Below are 24,583 nucleotides of genomic sequence, written 5' to 3'. Positions count from 1 at the left end.
CAGAGTGATTATAACAAAGTAACTGTAGGGAATCAGGGCTTCAACACCAGTCCCTTTTCAATAACAAAGTGATATTTTGTTTCCTTTTCCTTTTCTTGGTTCTAGAAGGTCTTTATTCCCATGTCTGCTTTACAGGTAGAATGTCCTATTCTGCATATATACAAAGAATAAGGGTATATTCACACTGTAGAATTACAGTATTCCCTCACTACTTCGCAGTTCGCTTTTTGCGGACTCGTCTTGCTTTTTTAATATTAGGTAAAAGTAAAGGTTTTCCCCTGACGTTAAGTCCAGTCGTGACTGATTCTGGGGGTTGGTGCTCATCTCCATTTCTAAGACGAAGAGCCGGCATTGTCCGTAGACACCTCCAATGTCATGTGGCCGGCATGACTGCATGGAGCGCCGTTACCTTCCTGCCAGAGCGGTACCTATTGATCTACTCACATTTACATGTTTTCAAACTGCTAGGTTGGCAGGAGCTGGGGCTAACAGTGGGCGCTCATTCCGCTCCCGGGATTTGAACTTGGGACCTTTCGGTCTGCAAGTTCAGCAGCTCAGTGCTTTAACACACTGCGCCACTACCAGGGCCCCCAAAATAATATTATAAATCACTAGCTATGCCCGGCCACGCGTTGCTGTGGCGTTGTCTGGTGGTGTTGGTGAGAAATTGTTGAGGTATTGGTGGTATTGAATGTCTGTTGTATGGTAGTCTTTATGTTTAGTATACACACTGAAGTGGATTATATGGCAGTGTGGAGTCAAGATAATCCAGTTCAAAGCAGATAATATAAGATTCTAAATAGGTTATATAGCTGTGTGGAAGGGCCTTGAGTCTACATTGCCATATAATCCAGTTAAAATCTGATAATCTATGGAAGAGGCCTAAGTGAGGCCTAACTGTGCCTGTCCCCTGGGCTGAGTGGGTTGCTAGGAGACCAAGTGGGTGGAGCTTAGCCTTCAAACTGGCAGCAATTGGATAAAAACTATTATTCCTCTCCCTGTAATTAGGACTTTATTTTTCTTTTCCATTTTGTTGTATCAACCTAGAGCCGTGAATGATGGGTTGTGTTGTCAAATTTTGAGGTTGGGGGGCCTGTAGTTTTGTTGTTTTGTCCGCTGCCCTGATGCCATCACTCTTTTATATATATAGATAAAAATATGATTTACAGTGGCGGTGGTCTCAGTCAGGTGCGGGCAGCGGGGCGGAGAAGGAGCCCAAACGGCAGCGGGAAGAGAAGGAGGCAGTGCCATGTTTCCCTGCCTCTTTCTTCCCTTCGTACCTTCCTTCCTTTCTTTCCTTCCTTCCTTCCTCTCTTCCTCCCTCCCTCCCTCCCTCCCTCCCTCTTTCTAGTTCCTTCCTAAGGAGAAGCCTAGCGTCCCTACTTTGTGGATTTTCACTTATCGCGGGTGGTTCCTGGAATGTAACCCCCGCAATAAGTGAAGGAACACTGTATTACATTTTGACACCACTTCAACTGCCATGACTGAATGTTATAAAATCCTGGCAGTTGTAGTTTGGTGGGGCACTAGCACTCTTGGACAGAAAAATGAAAGATGATGTAAAATTGTAACTCCCACGATTCCAAAGCATTGTGCCAAGGCAGTTAACATGTTGTTAAACTGCATTAATTCTGTAGTGTAGATGCACCCTAAGATCCTACATAAATGTAACATTACACAATGCAGCTCTGTATCCATTTCCCATCTCTCTCTCTTTTTGGACAGTCCTTTATTCTCTGTCACCACAAAAGTCAATCCATGGAGGTAGGAGAATCTCGACTTGCTGCTGCTTATAAATGGGAAGGGAGACAATAGGGAAGCAATAATTACATTGACAAACTATCTTCTCTTTGGTCAGAAAAAAAGGAAAGTGCAATTGAATGTTTAGTTGGATTAGAAGCTATCAAAAAATTAGGTACCTTACTTGCATTTTTCAATTATGCAAATTCATGTCTGTGTATTTTCACCTAACTACTGAAAACTGATGAATGAATACCATTCTTACTGAGATCAAAAGGCCAATTTTATAGAGTATTTACCTCTGAAAACACTCCACTCAATTGCACGTGCCAGTTTGTTAAATGTGAGAGATAAATCCTAACAAACACCAAGATTTTTTTGTGCTACAAAAAGTATGGAATACTTTGTTGTTGATAATTGTGACTGGAAGATGAGAGGCAAGTTTTAATTCATATGCAGTCTTTTGACATTAAATATTATATGTGTTAAGACAGAAAGCCTGGGAATGCAAAAGGAAGACATCCATACGAGGAGAAAAATGCTTACAGCATAGCAGATGCAGAACTTAAGCCATTTTGTTCCATTAATTTTAATCACTTGGACATAATTTTAGTTTAAGAGCAATGTTTCCCCTCCTTCTATCCTCCTCCCCCCAAGTCTCTCCAAAAGCCGAATAAATTTCTGCTGACTAAACATGCAACATAGGATTTTTAAATGGAGAATTACAGCACAGTTGCATGGTGAAAGAGATCTCATTAAAGCTGGTGTGCAGTCAGTCAGTCTGAAAAGGTGGCAGTGTTTGCTCACACAAAATGCTAGAAGCATGAATAAGTCTGCAAGGAAGCAAGTGGAAGGAGAGATGCATTAAATATACATTGGTTTCTGCATGAGGAGTGGGGGAAACCTGACTATCGTAAGCAGAAATCCATCTCCAAATAAGTACTAAGTTTCTATGCATTTTCACTTCATTCAATCCTGTTTTTATCAGTTTCTTCCAAGAGCTGTCTCATTTTGTTTATTGATTATCGTGCAGCAATCATGGTGTGAATGACTTGACATCACAAAGGTATGCAACCAAATCTGACTGCATGATGACATCATAAAAGCAATTGAAACAGCTCCTCTGTGCTCAATGATTCTCCTCTTTTGATGCATGTTTCAGAAAATTTCATTTCTTTTAGAATAGCTAATCTGGATTTAATCTTCGAAATATGTGGAAGGAGCCCCGGTGGCGAAGTGCGTTAAAGCGCTAAGCTGCTGAACTTGCAGACCGAAAGGTCCCAGGTTCAAATCCCAGGAGCGGCTTGAGCGCCCGCTGTTAGCTCCAGCTCCTGCGAATCTAGCAGTTCGAAAACATGCCAATGTGAGTAGATCAATAGGTACTGCTCCGGCGGGAAAGTAACGGCACTCCATGCAGTCATGCCAGCCACATGACCTTGGAGGTGTCTATGGACAACGCCGGCTCTTTGGCTTAGAAATGGAGATGAGCACCAACCCCCAGAGTCAGACATGACTGGACTTAACATCAGGGGAAACCTTTACCTTTAAACTGGATTTAATCTTCGAAATATGTGGAAGGAGAAAAACTAATATACTGAAGAAGTGGTTTGAGTGCTGGACTATGACTTTAGAGGCCAGAGTTCAAATCCCCCTTCACTACAGAAACCCACTGGATGACCTTGGGCTAGTCATATTCCCCCAGCTTCAGTAGAACGCAAAGGCAAACTCCCTCTGAACAGATCTTGCCAAGAAAGATTCAGTTTAGGATTGACATAGGTTGGAAGTGACTTGAAGGCATACAACAACAAACATTGAAGAATGGTAGCATGGGCGTCTGATATTTCCTGATTGACAATCTAGGGATTTTCTAATTCACAACATAGATATTGTTTCTCAGTAACTCTCAGATGTTAAGTATGATGTGCATGTAGAGTTGTTGGGCTAGAAAGGGAGGGCACCTTATTTATGTATTTATTTACTGAATTTATATCCCGCCCTTTTCACCCCGAAGCGGACTCAGAGCAGCTTACAAATAATATGTACATACAATAAATTATATTATTAAAAGGTAAAGGTTTTCCCCTGACATTAAGTCCAGTCGTGACCGACTCTAGGGGTTGGTGCTCATCTCCATTTCTAAGCCAAAGAGACGGCAATGTCCGTAGACACCTCCAAGGTCATGTGGCCAGCATGACTGCATGGAGCGCCGTTACCTTCCCGCCGGAGCGGTACCTATTGATGCACTCACATTGGCACGTTTTCGAACTGCTAGGTTGGCAGGAGCTGGGGCTAACAGCAGGCGCTCATTCCGCTCCCAGGGTTTGGACCTGGCATCTTTTGGTCTGCAAGTTCAGCAGCTCAGCGCTTTAACGCACTGTGCCACTACAGTATTAGGATAGCACAAGATTAGCATTACATATTATTATATTGTACTATACCACTATACTGTAATATTATTAGTAATATTACATGTAATACTGGTATATAATATATAATTAATATTATTATATTGTATTATTGTTAGTATTATATTGTATTACATTACAACATTATTATCAATATTATATGTATATACAATATATTATAGTATTATATATTATTGTATATTATATACAATTCTCTCTGTGTGTGTGTGTGTGTGTATGTGTGTGTGTGTGTGTGTATAGTATAGCATGTTACTAGGGAGATGGGCCCCCAACTGATGTTATAGGAGACAAGTTGGAATTGTTTTCCTGGCTCCCCTTCTTCGTTCTGGCCTCAGAGCATCAGTTGCTGATGGGGCTAAACAAATGTAATTAATATTACAATCTTCCACAAGCAATGGAAGAGACAAGTCTCTGTATGTTTATTGTTAGCCTATATTCAATAAAAGGCCTTCAAGATTATTTTATTCTGTAAAAGGCCCAAGTTTTGGCCTATGCACTGAACCAAATGGCCTTCTCCAGGGGACAACACATTCAAAATATCAACAGCAGAAATGTCTGGAGTTGACAATTCTTTCTATAATGTGAAGTGATAAGTAATAAAAGGGCCTTCTTTCATTGAATAATCATGAAGTATTTTTATATAATAAAATCTAGATCATCAGTAAGCACATGGAGACTTGTCTCATCCTTTGCTTGCAGGTATTATAATCCATGCTCTTCAGTGCCTGCTATGAATGACAATCTTCAACAAGCCTATTCACCAACAGGTAAGGCGAAAGAACAGGTTTTTAACAAAAACGCTCATGGCAGGAAGTTGTATTTCAGCAGATAAATTAAGCTACTAGAAAAAGAGAGGTGTTTTTATACCTGAGAGTGCTGTTCTGATTCCTTGGGAAATATGGAACCTTAGCGGCGATTTAAATATGTTTTAAATAATAATAATAAAATATTCAATGAATTTCTTTGGCCCATCTTACTTCTATCACCAACAGAAATAGTATGTTTGTGAAAGACCAAAAAAGTCGTGTACATTATTATTTATCAGTGAGGCAAAAGACTTTGTGTGAAACCATCAAAACTGGCATAAAACCTAGGTATGAAAGAAAACACAATAAAAACGGCAAGTCTTGACTTCACAATCATGAACACTCCTTTAGAAATAACACTTTTATCTGGGCTTGCAAGTCATGATAATAAATTAGAAATTCACCCCTGAGTAGCTGGGATATGGCTTTTATCCCATTCAAAGAACTTTTCAGATTCTTATCTTTTATTTCTGGCAGAAATCATATTCTTACAAATAGAGGTGATGTTGAATACATTCCTAAGTGTATTTGACACCATATACAAATTTGCTGCTGAAGACTGAAGCTGAACTAGATATTTAGATACAGTGTTCACCTCACTACTTCACGGTTCACTTTTCACAGATTCGCTATTTTGCGGTTTTTCAAAAAACTCTAAAGGACTGTTATAAATCATAAAAAATTACAATTTACAGCCTAAGGAAGGGAGGAAAGAGAAGCCGAAGGGAGAGAAAAGGAGCCCAAGTGCCAATAGGAGTAGAAGGGGGCGATTTATCAACACACAATTGGTTGATAAGACTTAAAATAGTGTAAAACTACTAAAATAATGCATAAATATTAAAATAAATATAGTGCCCCTACTTTGTGGATTTTCACTTATTGTGGGTGGTCCTGGAACCTAACCAGCGATAAGTGAGGGAACACTGTAATGTCAAACCAATTCCTGTCTGATTCACCTGGATCTCACCTGATCTCATCTCACTCCATTTTTTGGTTGATGATAAAATTTTCACCTCTAGAAAAAAATAAAAAATACACAAATATCTCATAAATCTTTAAGGCAGGTCTGTACAAGCTGCAGCCCTCCAGGTGTTTTGGACTTCAGCACCCATAATTCCTGGCCTTTGGAACAGCAGGCTAGAGCTTCTAGGAGTTGGACATCCAAATACCTGGAGGGCCGTAAGTTGCAATGGCCTGCTTTAAGGATAGTTTATTTTCCTCATGTTGTGATATTGTTATAGTTTGCACTTCTCCTTCCTCTCTTCCTGCTCTTATATTGTTGACTATTGATGGGTGGTCATTGTGGCAGAGAAAAGTATATTATAAAATGAGACAATTTTAATTCATTTGCATTATAGTTATATTTGTACCCCACTTTTCCTTCTTTGAACTGAAATCATCAAGATGGTTGTTCCCCTCTCTATTTTATATCAGATCTCCTAAACCTACCACAAGCTGCTAGATAGTTTTAGACCAAAAATGGGCAACAATGACTGCATTGTCTGTAGCTTTAAATAGTTATTCCTCTGTGCATGAGGCAGGTCACTGAGGGCAAGCATACAGATGCTGAGTTATTTGTTCTGCTCCACAGTTGCACAAGGTGGAGGCTCTTCCAGGTAGTGCCATTTTGCAAGGTTGTCTTCTGATCTGCCAACTTTGCTTCTGAGTTTGTTCAGACACTTCCAAGTTGCTTATTCTTGGTTTGTCCCTGGAAGAAGACCCTCGTGGGGGGGGGGGGCATCCAGTTGGAATTTCTTAATTTTGCTGCCCACAGGGATATTCTTGCTGTTGCTGGAGGAACATTTAGAGGAGTGGTGGTTCTCATGAACTTTTCCTTGCTTTAAGTCTACTGTTCTTGTCCGTAGAGGAAGTGGATATTGTCTTCATGTTATTGGTGACTTATAGCAACTCTAAAGTGGACTTATCACTGGGTTTTCTTGGAGAGATTTATTCATTTTCTTCCTCTGGGTCTGAGGGAGTATGACATAGACAAAGTCTTCCTGTGGGTTCCAAGAGTAAAGTGAGGGTTCCAACCTGATATGAGCCCTGGTTGCCATAATTCTCCCCCTGGAGAAGAAGAGCGGTATATAAATTAAATAAATAAATTCTCATCCAGACTCCCACACTATGTTGGTTCTTGAATTTAGGATGACATTTAGTCTTATCCTGACACAGACACCAGCTTTTATGAAAATGAGAGATCTTTCACCTCTCAATGTTTTTAATCTAGATTCATATTTTTGACATTAGTAAGATGCTGCTTTTTCCCATTAGATTCAGGGACAATAAGTTGCAAATAAGTCATAAGGTGCTATCAAGATAATAGAGATGCTCTTTTCTGCTTTCATTGATCAGGAATAGGGCTTTGGACTATGGACTCTGGAAAATGCGTGAACAAAGGACCTTTTCAAAAGAGTACTAAACATAGAGAGAAATAAAAGCTAGTTTGCTAATGATTGTTCATCTCCTGCTGCTCCCCAATAAATGCATTTTATTATATCTGTTTCTGTTTCATATATGCATTTCAATCCATTTTCCTGCAGTACAGAAATGGAAGCTATTTCCCTGTTCCAGCAAGAATTGTAGATGACAGAAAGATGCATTCAGGTAAATTTCCTCTTGGGATGACTAATTTTTATTCAAGCTTATAGTTGGATGCTCTCACACGTGGATAGCTTTCATTTGATTCCTTACTTTCTCATTACTTAGAAATGAATGGCAATAGTTGGATGTGAAAATTGGAGTTTGCTGAAATGTATTCATGCATTAGCTATTATTTGCTGCATTTAGGTCTTTTCTTTCCTTCCTCTGTTTCAAGGTGGTACAGAGCATTCTCTCTCCCCCAGTGTATTTTGAAAAACCCTGTGAGTTAGGCCAAGCTGAAAGTGAGGGCACCATGAGTTTTATAGAGTTGAATATGTATTTCCCAAATCCCAGCCAGTCCAACAATTTAATTCCAACAATGCCACACTAACTTAAAATAATTGCTTTTGAGGTATTATCCGGAATAATTGCATGCAATTTTAAAGTAACCATAAAATAATCCTATTTTACTGCTGAGAGAGCAAGAGTTTGCTGGATTAGGACTAGAAGCATTACTAGGGGAACTACACCAGGTGACACCATCATGGGGGATAGCATCAAAATGACTTTCACCCAAATAGAGTGCCGTTTCTGGCCTTCCACATACTCCAGGTGGCAAGAACAGGTGGTGGAGGGTCCCTGTTTTGTCCTCTTCTCTCTCCATCCTTCCTTTCTCCCTTCCTCAAACACATATCCTTTCCTCCCACACTGAACCAGGTACTGACTGAATGCAGTGAAGTTTTTCAAATGAAAGCTGCTGGTGGGGACACCTGCTGCTAGGAGAAGACGAGGTAGGGAAGAACATATTCTTCTAGTTGCCTCACTGCTCCTCCTTATCACATGGCACTTGTAGTACCCAGAGAATCCACAGAAGAGCTGCTCTGTAGGAAAGAATGTAAGAGGATGCCAGCTTGGCTCCCTGGGGCAGCAAGGATGGTGGTGACAATGATCAGATCTGTGTGGACTCCCAGTCCCCAGGGGCTGCCTCTCTTCCTGACGTTACATGATACCAAACTTAGTAATGCCACTGACTTGGGGTACATCTATATATATAAAAGGGTAATGAAATTTCGGCCTAGGACAAAGCAACAAAACTACACATCCCAGAAACACTAAACTTGGCAGCACAACCCCTCATCCATGCCTCTACGTTCATACAACAAAAAGAAAAGAAAAAAATAAAGTCCTAATTAGAGGGAGAGGAATAATTGCTTTCATCCAATTGCTGCCAGTTAAAAGGCTAAGCTCCGCCCACTTGGTCTCCTAGCAACCCACTCAGTCCAGGTACAGGCAGGGTTAGGCCTCACTTAGGCCTCTTGCTCACTGCCTATAAAATACAGATTATCTGATTTCCCATACCACCATACTACGCCACAGCAACGCGTGGCCGGGCACAGCTAGTGCTCTATATTCTGTGAAGTTGTGTTGTAGAATTGATATATTACTCTGCTATGATTGTTAAAGGTAAAGGTTTTCCCCTGACGTTAAGTCCAGTCGTGACCGACTCTGGGGGTTGGTGCTCATCTCCATTTCTAAGCTGAAGAGCCGGGGTTGTCCGTAGACACCTCCAAGGTCATGTGGCCAGCATGACTGCATGGAGCACTGTTACCTTCCCGCCGGAGCGGTACCTATTGATCTACTCACATTGGCATGTTTTCGAACTGCTAGGTTGGCAGAAGCTGGAGCTAACAGCGGGCGCTCACTCCGCTCCTGGGATTTGAACCTGGGACCTTTTAGTCTGCAAGTTCAGCAGCTCAGTGCTTTAACACACTTCGCCACCGGTGCTCTGAATCCCCCATACCTTCCACATACTTTCAACTAAATAAACACCTGTGCAAAAATAAAATGGCTACAGCCTATTTTAAAATAAATTCTGCTACTTGGATGGCATAGCACAAATGGCCCTGGAAGCTTGATTTAAGCAATCAAGGTCAGTAGCTCACCAAGGTCATATCTTCCTTAATGGAAAAAAAGCCTGCTGCTTGTCACACAAAAAACACTAGGACTAGAATTGTACAGCACAAGGGAGCTAGGAATCTATTCTTTGCAGTTAAAGGCTGAGGGACAACAATAGGAGAGTCATACATTGTTCTGTGTGCCTTCAAGTTGTTTCAGAATTACGACAAAACTATAATGAGGTGTTCTGGAGCTGAGAATATGTGACTCCTTCAAGGTCATGGTTAAACAGGGAATTTAACCTTGATCTCCAGAATTGTATTCCAATGCACAAACACTGGTTCCATTAGGGGAGTCAGACTCCCCATCGATTGCTTTTTTCCTGTAAGGAAAAAAAAAACATTTTCTAAGAAAAGCATAGGATTGAGTGAATGCCCTTAGAATGACCTTAGAAATCCAAAGAGACTGGAATTACCCTCACTTCTCATTTGATGATAAGGGTGCTGTGGGTGTGTATGTGTTTTAGAGACAGAGAAACCGAAGTCTGAGAAGACTAGCATGAAATGAGTAAAAAGAAATTCTGCAGAGTCATGTTTTCTCCCTTGCTGAAAAATTATGCATTCTGGAACTGCAGTAGGCACAAAGCGAGGGCACTGGATGCATTAGTGCAGAAAAGGTAGACTTGAGAGATGCCTGAAGAGGGAAAAGGCTCCTCATGCAGGAGTTAAGTGCAAATTACCCCCATGCTATTGAATAACCTGGGTCAGGTAGGAAGGCATCGGGTTTGGAAATTTCAGTGTGGCCTTCTTTATTTAGCAATAAAAAGGAAATGAGAAAAAAAGAGAGACAGTTTGGTGGCACTCCCTTTTCTTTCTTTAAAGCTAATTGGAGAGCAAGTAAAAGCAGGGAAATGGAGTTGAGAGGAGAGAGAGAGAGAGAAGAAAGAGACAGGAAAAGGAGTGAGATGCATGTATTACCTGAAGCCAGCATCACCACTCTCTCCTTTAACATTCCTTTTGCATGCTTTCCCCCATTCGAACAGAAGTTTCCCCCTTTTCATTGTTTGTATCCTCTCTCACTCTCTCTCATTTTTCACTTGTGCTTCCCACCCCAAGTAATTCTGAAACTACAGTCTTCACATACTAGTGCAGAGGAGAGCTTTCATTTCAAGTTTATTTAGGTAAAGGTAAAGGTTTCCCCTGACGTTAAGTCCAGTCATGTCCGACTCTGGGGGTTGGTGCTCATCTTCATTTCTAAGCCAAAGAACCGGCATTGTCCGTAGACACCTCCAAGGCCATGTGGCCGGCATGACTGCATGGAATGCCATTACCTTCCCTCCGGAGCAGTACCTATTGATCTACTCACATTTGCATGTTTTTGAACTGCTTAGGTTGGCAGAAGCTGGAGCTAACAGCGGGCGCTCACTCTACTACCCGGATTTGAACCTGGGACTTTTCGGTCTGCAAGTTCAGCAGCTCAGCGCTTTAACACACTGAGCCACCGGAGGCTCCTCAAGTTTATTTAGGTTGCAAAAAGTCAGACACAAGACAATAGGACTGTGAGATCGATGAAAAAAATGTTTCAAAATTAGGGGGCACCGCCATTTCATTTCTAAATTGTTTCTAAAATATCGTTAGCGAAAATGTTACTGTAATGAGAGTAATGAAATTTCATTACTTTTTCTTTATAGTCATTGCACAAGTGGGGAAACTTCAGGAGCCCCTTTCTTCCTCATTTTTACAGCTATTGGGGTAAAACTTTCTGGTAAAGTAGAACATATTTACCACGGTTAGCCCATCAAGTTTCAGAGTGTTTCACTTATCCATGGAGTTTTGAGGAATTTCCAAAGTTTTTATAAATGACATTTTTTATGTGTTGTCAAAGTATTTCATGGCTGGAATCACTGGGTTGCTGTGAGTTTTCTGAGCTGTATGGCCATGTTCCAGAAGCATTCTCTCCTGACATTTTGCCCACATCTATGGCAGACATCCTCAGCGGTTGTGAGGTCTGTTGGAAACCAGGTAAGTGGGGTTTACAGTATATATATCTGTTGAATGTTCAGAGTGGGAGAAGGAACTCTTGTCTGTTTGAGGCAAGTGTAAATGTTGCAATTAGTCAGCTTGATTAGTTCTTTTTCCCACTCTGAACATTCCACAGATAAACTCCACTTGCTTAGTTTCCAACAAACCTCACAACCTCTGAGGACACCTGGCATAGATGTGGGCAAAACATCAGGAGAGAATGCTTCTGGAACATGGCCGTACAGCCCGGAAAACCCACAGCAACCCAACATTTTTAAAAAAGCACAAGAGCTATCTCCTTGAATTTTTTATTTTTATACAATGACACAGGATAACAGCTGGTCATTCCCACCAACTTTCAGAAACATTCGTGCATCTACTGATTTTAGGGTATTTTTAAAGTTTTGACAAAATGTTTTTTTAATTAAAACAGCAACAACAGTTATCTCATTGACTGTCTCTCATATTAACCAATAGAACTTCCATTTAGGGATTTCTTCCCAGCCAACCACAGAGATTTTCTTATTAGAAGTATCAGTCAGCTCGATCTAGAGATGTTGTTTGGTCAAGGCCAGACAGCTTGTTAGTAGCAGCCTCTGTCTGCATGTTATCTAGCTGAGAGCTATCCTCCCTTTGCACCTGGCAAGCTTCAGTATCATCTCCACCATTCCCTGCTGTGGGAATGCCTCCCTGCTCCTCATCTCTCACAACAGGGACACTCTGAACCTGAATCCCATAATTCTCGTCTGAGTCATCTTGAACCTGAATCCCATCATCTTGAACATCTGAAATCTGAATCCCACAATCCCCATCAGAGTCACTCTGAGACTCCAGCTGAGCCACAACAAGAGGAAGAAGGGAAGAAAGAGGCAGGGGAACATGGCGCCGCCTCCTTCTCCTCTCGCTGCCGTTTGGGTTCTTTCTCCACCCTGCCACCCGCACCCGACTGAGACCACTGCCACTGTAAATCATAAATTTTAATGATTTATAATATTGTTTTAGTGTTGATTAAAAAACCGAAAAACAGCATCGTCTCACTTGTTCAGTCATTTTCGACTCTTCGTGACCTCATGGACCAGTCCACGCCAGAGCTCCCTGTCAGCCGTCACCACCCCCAGTTCCTTCAAGGTCAAGGCAGACACTTCAAGGATACTATCCATCCATCATGCCCTTGGTCGGCCTCTCTTCCTTTTTCCTTCCATTTTCCCCAGCATCGTGATCTTTTCCAAGCTTTCCTGTCTCCTCATGATGTGGCCAAAATACTTCAACTTTGCCTCTAATATCCTTCCCTCCAGTGAGCAGCCAGGCATTATTTCCTGGAGGATGGACTGGTTGGATCTTCTTGCGGTCCAAGGCACTCTCAGGATTTTCGTCCAGCACCAGAGTTCAAAAGCATCTATCTTCCTTCGCTCAGCCTTCCTTATGGTCCAGCTCTCACATAGAATCATAGAATCATAGAATAGTAGAGTTGGAAGAGACCTCATGGGCCATCCAGTCCAACCCCCTGCTAAGAAACAGGAAATCGCATTCAAAGCACCCCCGACAGATAGCCATCCAGCCTCTGCTTAAAAGCCTCCAAAGAAGGAGCCTACACCACGGCCCGGGGGAGAGAGTTCCACTGTCGAACAGCCCTCACAGTGAGGAAGTTCTTCCTGATGTTCAGGTGGAATCTCCTTTCCTGTAGTTTGAAGCCATTGTTCCGTGTCCTAGTAACATCCATAGGTTAATATGGGGACTACCATTGCATTGACTATGCGGACCTTCGTTGCCAGTGTGATGTCTCTGCAAGGGTGCGAAAAGCGAACTGCGAAGTAGCGAGGGAACACTGTATCTTATTTTCAGGTATTTCTGGGAGCTGAAGGCCAAAAACATCTGGACACCCCAGGTTGAGAACCACTGACTTAGGTAGTCCGAAATATATACAAGCTGGCATTTCAGACTTAGAATCAGTTGGAGAAGACATCCGAGACCTGTGACACCCCTATAAAGATGCCTTCCCCAGCAGCCAGACTCTACACCCCACGCTGAGACATCACGTGGGTGCCCCAGGCAGAGCAGACGACCCTCCCTCCTTCCTCTTCCCAGGGGTCTTATGAACTTGCAGAGCCCTTTTCTCACCACTGTGTCATCCTCCCAACCTAGCTTCCCCAAAGGAATTCTTTTCGCGGGGATGCAGACTGACTGTGGAAAATGTTTTGTTTTTTTTATGACTCACCCAACTCTGGGTTGTTGTGTGTCTTTCGGGCTGTGTGGCCATGTTCCAGAAGCATTCTCTCCTGACGTTTCGCCCACATCTATGGCAGGCATCCTCAGAGGTTGTGAGGTATGGAGAAAACTAAGCAAAACTTCAACAGAAAGGAAGAAACCATGAAAATGAACAAAATCTGGCTACCAGTATTAAAAAACTCAAGAATCAGAACAGTAAATAAAAAGCAATACTCTGAAAACAGAGGATTTCCAGACATGAATCAACCTAGGGCAGTTAACGACTCTAAACAAAGGATGCCCCAGAGGCAGGAAGAAGACAGCAGATAAGCTTTTCAATGCTAATTAAAGTGATTAACTACACAACATTCACCTCTCTCACCCTAGACTTTCCACAGATATATATTTACCTCTTTGCTTAGTTTTCTCCATACCTCACAACCTCTGAGGATGCCTGCCATAGATGTGGGCGAAACGTCAGGAGAGAATGCTTCTGGAACATGGCCACACAGCCCGAAAGACACACAACAACCCTGTGATCCTGGCCATGAAAGCCTTCGACAACACATCACCCAACTCTACTAGCCTAGGTCTTATTTTCAGGTCCTTAGGTAGTCCGAAATATGCCACGCTATCCTCAGGGTTTCTTGCACAAAGGAGACTAATGAAACCCACGCGAAAACACTGAAAGGGTCGTTCCTTCGCCACCCCTCTCCCCTCCTCGTCTGTGCTTATGATATGTCTACAGTAGCCAGACAAGGCGCACAGGCTTTGGAGAGAGCGGTTGGGCATAGATAGGGAGATGCTGAACGCTTAGCAAAAGCAGACCGACCGGAGGCTGCTTTTTGCCCTCCCCGTTCCACCTCCTCTTCTTGGTATCTCCCCACTCGCGCTATCTGTCAGGAGGAGAGAGAGAGAGAGAGAGAGAGAGGAAGAAAGGGAGAGCTCTTTCTCGTCCTCCTGCCTCACCTTCTGGGATCCCCTTTGGCACGCTGTCGGGAGCTGCCTGCCACCGTCGTGACCACGAGCATTGCTAACCTTGATATCATTCATTCTTTCCGCCGATTCTCCGGGCTGCTTCTGGGTCGGGGTCGAGCACGCACACAGCACCCACCCAACTCTGTCCACGCGGCTGCAAGGACTCGGGGCAGGTTGATGCTGCTTGTGGTGTTTCTCCGCTGCTTCTTTGGTCGTCTCCGTCCCGTGTGAGAAAGCAAAACAAACCTCTCTGTCTGGCGTTTCTTTGGGAGGAAAGAACCGCTGAAGCTTTGGGAGCTCTAGCATGGGATACCGACTCGTCTCCAAGGACCGGGCGCCTCGCCTCCTGAAATTCCACCCGGTGAGTCTCTGCTTTGGAGAAGCCGCCAATAGAAATAGAACCCCTCTTTTTGCCTAGGGGTTTGTATTAATAATAATAATAATAATAATAATAATAATAATAATAATAATAATAATAATAGTGCAGCTGGTCCCGGTGGTGATCGGCACATTGGGTGCCGTGCCAAAAGATCTCAGCCGGCATTTGGAAACAATAGACATTGACAAAATCACCATCTGCCAACTGCAAAAGGCCACCCTACTGGGATCTGCACGCATCATCCGAAAATACATCACACAGTCCTAGACACTTGGGAAGTCTTCGACTTGTGATTTTGTGATAGGAAATCCAGCATATCTATCTTGTTTGCTGTGTGATAATAAAATAATAATAATAATAATAATAATAATAATAATAATAATAATAATAATAATAATATAATGAAGCAATGAAGATCTCCAGTACCCAAGTGCTTCTTGGCAGGGGGTTGGACTGGATGGCCCATGAGGTCTCTTCCAACTCTATTAGTCGATGATTCCATGATTCAATGGATCAATAATATTAATATTATTAATATTATTAATAATATTATATTATTAATATATATATATATATATATATATATATATATATATATATATATATATAATATTATTAATAATAATATTAATAAGAGGAGCCTCCAGTGGCCTAGGGGATAAAAGCCTTGTGACTTGAAGGTTGGTTTGCTGACCTGAAGGCTGCCAGGTTCGAATCCCACCCGGGGAGAGCGCGGATGAGCTCCCTCTCTCAGCTCCAGCTCCATGCGGGGACATGAGAGAAGGATGGTAAAAAACATCAAAACATCCCGGCGTCCCCTGGGCAACGTCCTTGCAGACGGCCAATTCTCTCACTCCAGAAGCAACTCCGGTTGCTCCTGACATAAAAAATATTAATAATATTATTAATAATATCAGTCCATTGAGCACTGGAGATCTTCATTCCTTCATCATCCCCCCCCCCTGTCCTCCCCACTCAGCCAAACCAATAATGCACCAAAAGCGACAGGGAAGATAGATCTTAAAAGACACTTTATAGATAAGGACATCTATGTGTGTATAGGAGGGGGAAAGGTTTAATACTGGAGAGGTTTCTTTTGTCTCCCCTCTCCTTTTTCATTTTCATGAAAAAAATAAAAGTGTACTGTGAGATTGCTCTACCACAGGTGAACCTTGGCTCGCTCACTTGAGTCGCCTCCGGTCTCTTGACTCATGACTTTCCTCCTTCTTCGGTTTTTTTTTTTTTTTTACAGGTGGTCTGCCAAGCCACTGTCTGGAAAAAGATGGTGGTTGGGGATTTGGGGGGGGGGGGAGAGAGAGAGAGACAGTTAGAAAGCATTGATGTGGGGATCCCATCACCCTTTTTGAGATGCAAAGGACTGGCAGCCAAGTAGCAGCTCTTGCTTTTGAGGCTCCAAGAAAGATGAATTCTGGGGTTGTTGTATGTCTTTCGGGCTGTGTGGTCATGTTCCAGAAGTATTCTCTCCTGACGTTTCGCCTACATCTATGGCAGGCATCCTCAGAGGTTGTGAACCTCTGAGGATGTCTGCCATAGATGTGGGAGAAACGTCAGGAGAGAATACTTCTGGAACATCGCCATACAGCCTGGAAAACATACCACAACCTTGTGATCCCGGCCATGAAAGCCTTCTCGGGTTGGTCTCCTTTGAACTGGATTATAGATGAGTCTACACTGCCAAATAATCGGGACAAGCAGATAACCTGGGATCAAATCCTATAGGGCAGTGTAGATCCAGCCTCAGTCTCTGCCCCTCGACTGTTGTTGTGATAGATATACGTTTTGGAAGGCTTTCCTGGCCGGAATCACTAGGTTGCTGTGAGTTTTCCGGGCTGTCTGGCCATATTCTTTCCTGATGTTTCGCCCACAACTATGGCAGGCATTCTCAGAGGTTGTGAAGTCTGATGGAAACTAGGCAAGGGAGGTTTATATATCTGTGGAAGGTCCAGGGTGGGAGGAAGAACTCTTGTCTTGTCTTGCGAGTGTGAATGTTGCAATTGGCCACCTTGAATAGCCTGGCAGCTTCAGATCCTGGCTGCTTCCTGCCTGGGGGAATCCTTTGATAGATAGAAAGGTAAATCCTGGGATACAGGGCAGTGTAGATCCAGACTCAGCCTCTGCCCTCGACTGGCCTACCATACAGGAGTCTTGTGAAAGATAGAAATAGAGATAGAGATAGGGATAGAGAGAGATAGGGATAGGGATAGAGAGAGAGATAGTGAGATAGAGAGAGGGATAGAGAGATAGGGATAGGGATAAGGTAAAGGTAAAGGTTTTCTCCTGACGTTAAGTCCAGTCGTGACCGACTCTGGGGGTTGGTGCCCATCTCCATTTCTAAGCCGAAGAACCGGCGTTGTCCGTAGACACCTCCAAGGTCATGTGGCTGGCATGACTGTTACCTTCCCGCCGGAGTGGTACCTATTGATCTACTCACATTGGCATGTTTTCGAACTGCTAGGTTGGCAGGAGCTGGGGCTAACATTGGGCGCTCAGCGCTTTAACACACTGTGCCACCACCAGGGGCCCAGGGATAGGGATAGAGAGAGCGATAGAGAGCTAGGGATAGAGATAGGGATAGGGATAGAGAGGTAGAGATAGGGATAGAGATAGGGATAGAGATAGAGATAGAGATAGGGATAGAGAGGTAGAGATAGGGATAGGGATAGAGATAGGGATAGAGATAGAGATAGGGATAGGGATAGGGATAGGGTTAGAGAGAGATAGGGATAGGGATAGAGATAGGGATAGGGATAGGGATAGGGTTAGAGAGAGATAGGGATAGGGATAGAGATAGAGAAAGAGAGAGAGAGATAGGGATAGGGATAGAGAGAGATAGGGATAGGGATAGAGATAGAGAAAGAGAGATAGAGATAGAGATAGGGATAGGGATAGAGAGAGCGTTCGGGAGAGGTGTCAGTGCTGAACTTGTGGGTGCCTTTGCATACCAAGAGTGAAAAGGGCAGATGGGAGGGACCACTAGTCCTCTCTTCCCCACCCGTCTGGCGGATCGGACTGAAAGGAGAGCTGCCACTTTCCCTCCCGACTCTCCGTCTCCCTCCCATTCGCCTCGTTCTGTCTTCTTTGCTGTGCTTGCGGGGAAAGCGCTGGCAGACCAATGGGCTGGGAGGATGGATAGCAGGATGAGACCAGACAAGAGACAGCGGCTGCCTTCCTCTCAAGTCGCCAGGGCTATTTAGAAACCCTTCGCCGCCTTCTGGCCTCCCTCCGCTCCCTCCCAGAAGGAAGACCCATTTCGCTTCCCCACCAGCACCTTGGCATGCGTTGTTTACGATCAGGGGGATCCCTTTGACAGCGAATCTTCTCCTCGGGGGAGTAGCAACGCCAGAGTCTTTCCTTGGGGTGCCGGGATCGCTTTGGGATCCTTCCAGACGACGGAAGAACTTGCCCTGCGCCCTTTTGGACAACCCACCGGGGAGTTCTGATCCATCTGTAACAATCCACACATTCTTGGAGATCTCGTTTGGGAGTTGCTCTGGGAGTGCACTTGTTTTCATTCCTCTCCCACCACGTCCTTGCCAGACCTTGTGCCACCTGAGTCACCTTGCCACCTGGTGCGGCAGGAGTGTCCCCAGACGCCTTCAGAGGAGACAGAGCTTTTTGACCCCCTTCTCTTTCTCTCTCGTGCAATTAACCAAAATCCCACTCGGGGCGAGTCCATTCCTCTCCTGCCTCTACTGCAGCCCCCACTGCAGCCTCTCTCGCTCTTTCTCTCGCTCTCAACTCATGGGGAAGCCGCGAGAAACTTTGAGGACAGATGCACTCCAGTCTGGGCGAACCGTCGAGGTAAGCCAGCCCTGCTTTGGAGAGATCTTAGATGTGGGGTATAGGGAATAGAGGGGTTGATAGCCTCGCAGGGAAAGATAAGAGATGGCAAAAGGATGGTTGGAGGTTTTTACACGAGCAGGAGTCAACTGCTCACTCTAATAGAGGGTGGGAAGCTTCCTCTGCTCATTCCTTGCCAAGAAATCATTTCAACGCAAGCCAGAGTGTCTTGATGGGCATTTGCAGGCAGGCAGCGAGAAGCAGGCGAGAAAAAAAAAATCACCCATCCCCACCCGTGTTCATGTTTCGTTTTCCTCTTCTTACTCCCTTGAGTGAGACTCAAGGCATGCCAAAGCAAGGAAGAAAGATGACTCAGGATGGTAAGAGGAAAATTACCCCCCAAAATAAAAACATCCAGGGCTTGTGATTGGGTTTAAAAGAGAGACAGGGAAGAATAACAGGAAAAGGAATGAAATTCCTCTCTTAACGTGAATGAGCTTCATCAGCCAGACAGGTGTAGTGGTTTCTTTTTCCCCTTTACTTGAATAGTACAAGATGTTCCTGATTCCCCTCTGTAACATCCACTGCCTCTGTGACTGTTGGTGTTCCTAGTTTCAACATAAAAAAAACAGGTAGGGTTGCTTTAACAGGGTACAGTGGAGTGGTCCTTTTTGGTGAGTTTCCTGCTCCCTGTGCTACAAATCTTATTTAAAATGCAGCTCTGAAAAATCATGACATGCCTTTTTTTTCAAAGCATCTCTGGTTCTGTTCCTTGTTAGCCAAAGGGAGATGTAGGATGTTGATAGCCTGAGAAATAGGGGTGGGATGAGAGGAGATCCAAGAGGGTGTTGATCCATTGCTGTCTCATTTTCCATACTCACCTGTGTAGATGTGATCCCTGACAACCATTTTGAGAAATGTGAGCTGTATGAAAATACAGTAGAGTCTCACTTATCCAACATTCACTTATCCAACGTTCTGGATTATCCAATGCAGTCTGCCTTTTAGTCGTCAATGTTTTTGTAGTCAATGTTGCAATGTTTTGGTGCTAAATTCGTAAATACAGTAATTACTACATAACATTCCTGTGTATTGAACTGGGTTTTTTTTCTGTCATATTTGTTGTAAAAATGATGTTTTGGTGCTTAATTTGTAAAATCATAATGTAATTTGATGTTTAATAGGCTTTTCCTTAATCTCTCCTTATTATCCAACATATTCACTTATCCAACATTCAGCTGGCCCGTTTATGTTGGATAAGTGAGACTCTACTGTACTTGTGACCTGTTTGTCTCTGGATCACACTGTGGTGTCCTTCAGAGCAGCAAGGTTTTCCTGTAGTCATATATATATATATATATATATATATATATATATATATATATATATATGGTATGGCCATAGTCAGGGATACTTTTATAGTGCTTTTCCTTTATGGCAGAGGGTTGGACTAGATAGCCATGTGGTCTCTTCCAATGCTATTATTCTATAAGTCTAGGACATTGCAGGCTTTTCAAGCTCATCCAGCCTGCATATGATACATGTGAGACCGCCTTCTCAGATGTAATCTCTTCCATTGATTAATAATCTTTCTTTTGGCCATCTCCTGAATCTGGTAGGGCTCAGGATAGGAAACTTTGAAAAGCTTCTGATGCTCATCTTGAAACAATCCTGGACTAAATGGCACCAACCTTGTACAAGATGTCTTCCCATGCTCTTTCTAAGTTACCATTATGGTCACCAGACGACAATATGATCCAAAAGTAAGGACAGGGTCAGCCATGATTTTGATTCGGGGGGGGGGGGGGCTGAGTCTGGGTGAGACAGGATCTACCCTAGCAAACCTTTTGTATTGTTATCCCAATAACCCCATGCATATGGGATATATTGAGCATGGTGATCAGCTCATGATATGAATAAACATAACAGTTTAAATAATAAATGTAAGGCCTTCTCGCGGACCGCCCTGAGAATTTGGGGGGGGGGGGGTTAAGCCCCTCAAGCCGCCGCCCCCGGGCTACATGCCTAGACTGGGGGAGGGGGGGAGAGAGGGAAAATTTAATTTAGCATTACTTCATAGGGTTGATTGACACATGCATGTTTTTCTATTCTCAGTTGTTGGACATTCAGATCTGGTTCTCATATGTACAATGCTGAATGTGTGAATGAATGCATTGCCAATATTACATCTCTAAGTGATTAGATATTAAAGGAAAATGACCAGTTTGTGATAGTCTATTCACACGCAGAAAGACAGCAGGTGATTAGATCTTAGGAAATGTTTCTTGTTTCTCTATGGTGTGACTTCGTGTTAACTACACTGGGGTGGGGGCTCTGGGTAGAATGGGAATAATGATATCATTAATGGGACTGTTTTGCGAGCAAAGACATTGGGAAATGAAAAAAAAAATGAATTGCAAAGGGAGAAGGGATAGGAAGGAAATGAGGTTTCTGAAATTTTGTTATTCCGGGCAGTATAGATCTCTTTCTGTGTTGGAGAAGAGGGGAAGACTGGAGCAACACTTCTGCTTTCCACTGTCAAATGTAAAAGGGGGTTCTCAATGAGGAGTATCTCAGTTTTGCAGCCAGATGGTAGCAGACTCAAATCTCAGGTGGTTCCATACCACTTCTGGCTTTCAGGAGGACATGATACCTGCTTCTGCTTCCATTGGGGGGGGGGGTGCACAGAAGGGTTTGGCCTGTCTTCTACAAGTTTAATTTCTACTTTGCCTACTCGAGAATCAGTTCTCCAGTGAGTTTATTATATGAACAAATTAAGAAAATGTGGGATAACTTCTCTGTTTAAATTTGCTCACTGAAGTGCTTCCACTGGCATTGTAGTAATTTATCCAAATTAGTTAAATCAAGAGGTTTTCCAGATGCTGGTTCAACAGAAGGCATGGCAAGAAGGAAGGGTGGGAAGGGAATGAAGGAGGAAGAAAATGTGAAACAAGCAAAACCAAACTAGGCTGTTCAAATGAGGGGGAATTTATCGTGGGGGGGTGGAGGAGGAAAGCATTATTTTGCTTCTTTAGGTAATACATTATATTCTTTGGAGAACGTCGTCATCAAACAACTATTTTAGACCATTTCTTTTTCAGTTAATTACACCACATTACATTATGGAGCCCCGGTGGCGAAGTGTTTTAAGCACTGAGCTGCTGAACTTGCAGGCCAAAAGGTCCCCGGTTCAAATCCTGGGAGCAGAGTGAGCACCCGCTGTTAGCTCCAGCTTCTGCCAATCTAGCAGTTCAAAAACATGCCAATGTAAGTAGATCAATAGGTACCGCTCCGGCGGGAAGGTAACGGCGCTCCATGCAGTCATGCCGGCCTCATGACCTTGGAGGTGTCTACGGACAACACTGGCTCTTTGGCTTAGAAATGGAGATGAGCACCAACCTCCAGAGTCAGACATGACCAGACTTAACGTCAGGGGAAACCTTTACCTTTTTACACCACAAAATGAAATTCCCTTTGTGGAAATTGAGGCTCTTTCTTTCTTTTTCTTTCTTTCTTCACATATGAGAAGAAGGAAATGAATATTTACGAAATCTAGTGTTCCTGCCCTAAAGGAAAACTCTAATGACCCAGACAGGTCAATTAAGATGGCAACACCCTGAGCACAGATCCTAATGAGACTTATTTTGGGTGCAAACCTATAGAAGATCGGCCTACGCATTGCACAGTCAGGAGGAGAAAATGTTTTTATTTAATTTGCATTACATCATGAAGTTAACTTCTGAACTCAGTGTACCACAGAGAGTATGCCCTACTGAGATCAGTAGGGTTTAGTCCAATTGCATCTTGTGTTGAATAACCTAATTCAATATCACCCTAGAAATTTATTTCTCATCTAGGTTTATTGCCTAGTGCATTTACTCCCGTGTTATATGCACTGTATCACAACTCTTACCTTTGTAGTGCTTATGGAAGCAACATTTTGGCTAGGGCAGAAGTTAAGAATATTCAGAACATGTGAAACATCCCCATAGTTTAGAAGAAGTAAGTTATAACTGTTGACTGTCTGATGGGACTTCAACCTGATTTTTATCATGCTAAAGAGCAAAACTGACACAAAACATTTAGTTTCCTCAGTCAGAAGACAAAGTGGTGTGTCCTTTACATATAGCCTCTACAGAATAGCTGGAATGTGAGTTGAATCTTATTTCAATCCTAGCAGGTATACTGTGACCTCTATCATATCAAGGTGAAGGACAAGTTATGTATGGCATGCTGCATAGCTCTATTTTTTCACAGAGAAACACCTACGATACCATCACCAGTGATGTTCTGCATCTGCAAATCCAAAATGGTTGCTTCATTTACCTAATGGGAGAACAAACTAGTTTGGAGAGATGGGTTTTTGTCCCCAGTTCAGGGAAGACGTAATGTTCTGTGCTCTCTCAAGCATTGCAAATGTCTTCTATTTAGTGTCACTCTTTCTGCAATGCCACTTGCATCTTTCCTTTTATTTTCCAAACCCTCTCTCTTATGTGGAAGAATGCCTGTGTAGATACAAATGGAAGCTGATCTCCAGCTGTGCATCTCCTCATTTGGATACCAAGAAATATTTTTTTCACCAGATGTCTTGCCTTCAATCTTTAGGATATTAAGGACTGTTCCCCTGACATGTTGGGTGAGGATAGCTAGCTAGTATTAATGTTTTGTTTGTTCAGTTGAAAGGGCAGGAAAGGTTGAACCACAGAGATCAACAGACTTTTCTAATTCTTTCTAATGAGATGTGAACTGAATTGAACTGACTCTATCATTGACTAGAGTGGCAGATGCAGGAAAATAACTGAGACAACCTCTCTATTGTTTTTAAAGTCACCAATCTCTCATTTCTCTTGGAAGACGGAGTTGTACATGCCCAAAGCCTCCCTTGCAGCCCCTAAGTATCCCATTGCCCTGAAGTATGGTAGAGGAACCAATATACAGTAGAGTCTCACTTATCCAACATAAATGGGCGGGCAGAAGGTTGGATAAGTGAATATGTTGGATAATAAGGAGGAATTAAGGAAAACCTATTAAACATCAAATTAGGTTATGATTTTACAAAGTAAGCACCAAAACATCATGTTATACAACAAATTTGACAGAAAAAGTAGTTCAATATGCAGTAATGCTATGTAGTAATTACTGTATTTACGAATTTAGCGCCAAAATATCATGATGTATTGAAAACATTGACTACAAAAATGCGTTGGATAATCCAGAACGTTGGATAAGCGAGTGTTGGATAAGTGAGACTCTACTGTGTTATCAGTACTGAAATAAGGTGTAACTACTAGGACAATTGGCTTGTGTACATCAAATTGAATGGGATGATTTCTTATCATTTGCCTCAGGTAACAAAAAGTCTCAGAACAGAAATCGTCCTACTCAGCTGATAGGTCATTCCCCATTCTACTAGTTTTTGAGATGCAATCATCATAAAGAATGGTTTATGTTCTATGTGTTAGGGACTTATTATCCATTTACTTTCCACCATTTGCTAGCAGCCCAAAGTGTAGGCAGTATTGATTATTTTGGTACCTGAGGTTTGTTTAACATTGCAATCTTATGATCACTTCTTTGGAAATAAGGCTCCTTCGGTCAAATGGCCCTTGGTTGTGAGTTATCATGACCGGGATCAAGCTGTACATCACAATCGGCTCTGTATACACCATTTTCAGTTCTTTTCTGCCTGAGGGGGTACTTTATCTTCTAGATTATCTGAATGGATCTATGTTGGGAGATGCTTTTTGT

General features: G+C 42.9%; 1 protein-coding gene and 1 long non-coding RNA gene across 4 annotated transcripts in view; one reads left to right on the top strand and one right to left on the bottom strand.

Moving 5' to 3' along the window:
- Window positions 1-14,694: 14,694 nt before the first annotated feature.
- Window positions 14,695-24,583, top strand: part of brinp3 (BMP/retinoic acid inducible neural specific 3) — a 352,906-nt gene continuing 343,017 nt past the window's right edge. Inside the window, exon 1 of one of the 3 annotated variants that reach the window (XM_062980749.1) lies at window positions 14,695-15,016. The gene's annotated coding sequence lies outside the window, so the exon portion shown is untranslated. Of the gene's footprint in view, window positions 15,017-18,180; window positions 18,857-19,030; window positions 19,216-24,583 lie in introns of those variants that run through there. The other 2 variants (XM_062980748.1, XM_062980750.1) reach the window with 2 other exon arrangements.
- Window positions 15,993-18,135, bottom strand: LOC134298992 (uncharacterized). Its single transcript, XR_010006148.1, has 2 exons — window positions 17,998-18,135; window positions 15,993-16,306 (listed from the first exon to the last, which is right to left on the bottom strand). It is a non-coding gene; the product is annotated as an uncharacterized LOC134298992 (long non-coding RNA).

The sequence above is a fragment of the Anolis carolinensis genome, chromosome 4 (assembly GCF_035594765.1).
Source record: "Anolis carolinensis isolate JA03-04 chromosome 4, rAnoCar3.1.pri, whole genome shotgun sequence".
Taxonomy (NCBI): domain Eukaryota; kingdom Metazoa; phylum Chordata; class Lepidosauria; order Squamata; family Dactyloidae; genus Anolis; species Anolis carolinensis.
The sequence above is the reverse complement of the archived record's forward strand: the minus strand, read 5'-3'. Positions and strand labels throughout refer to the sequence as shown.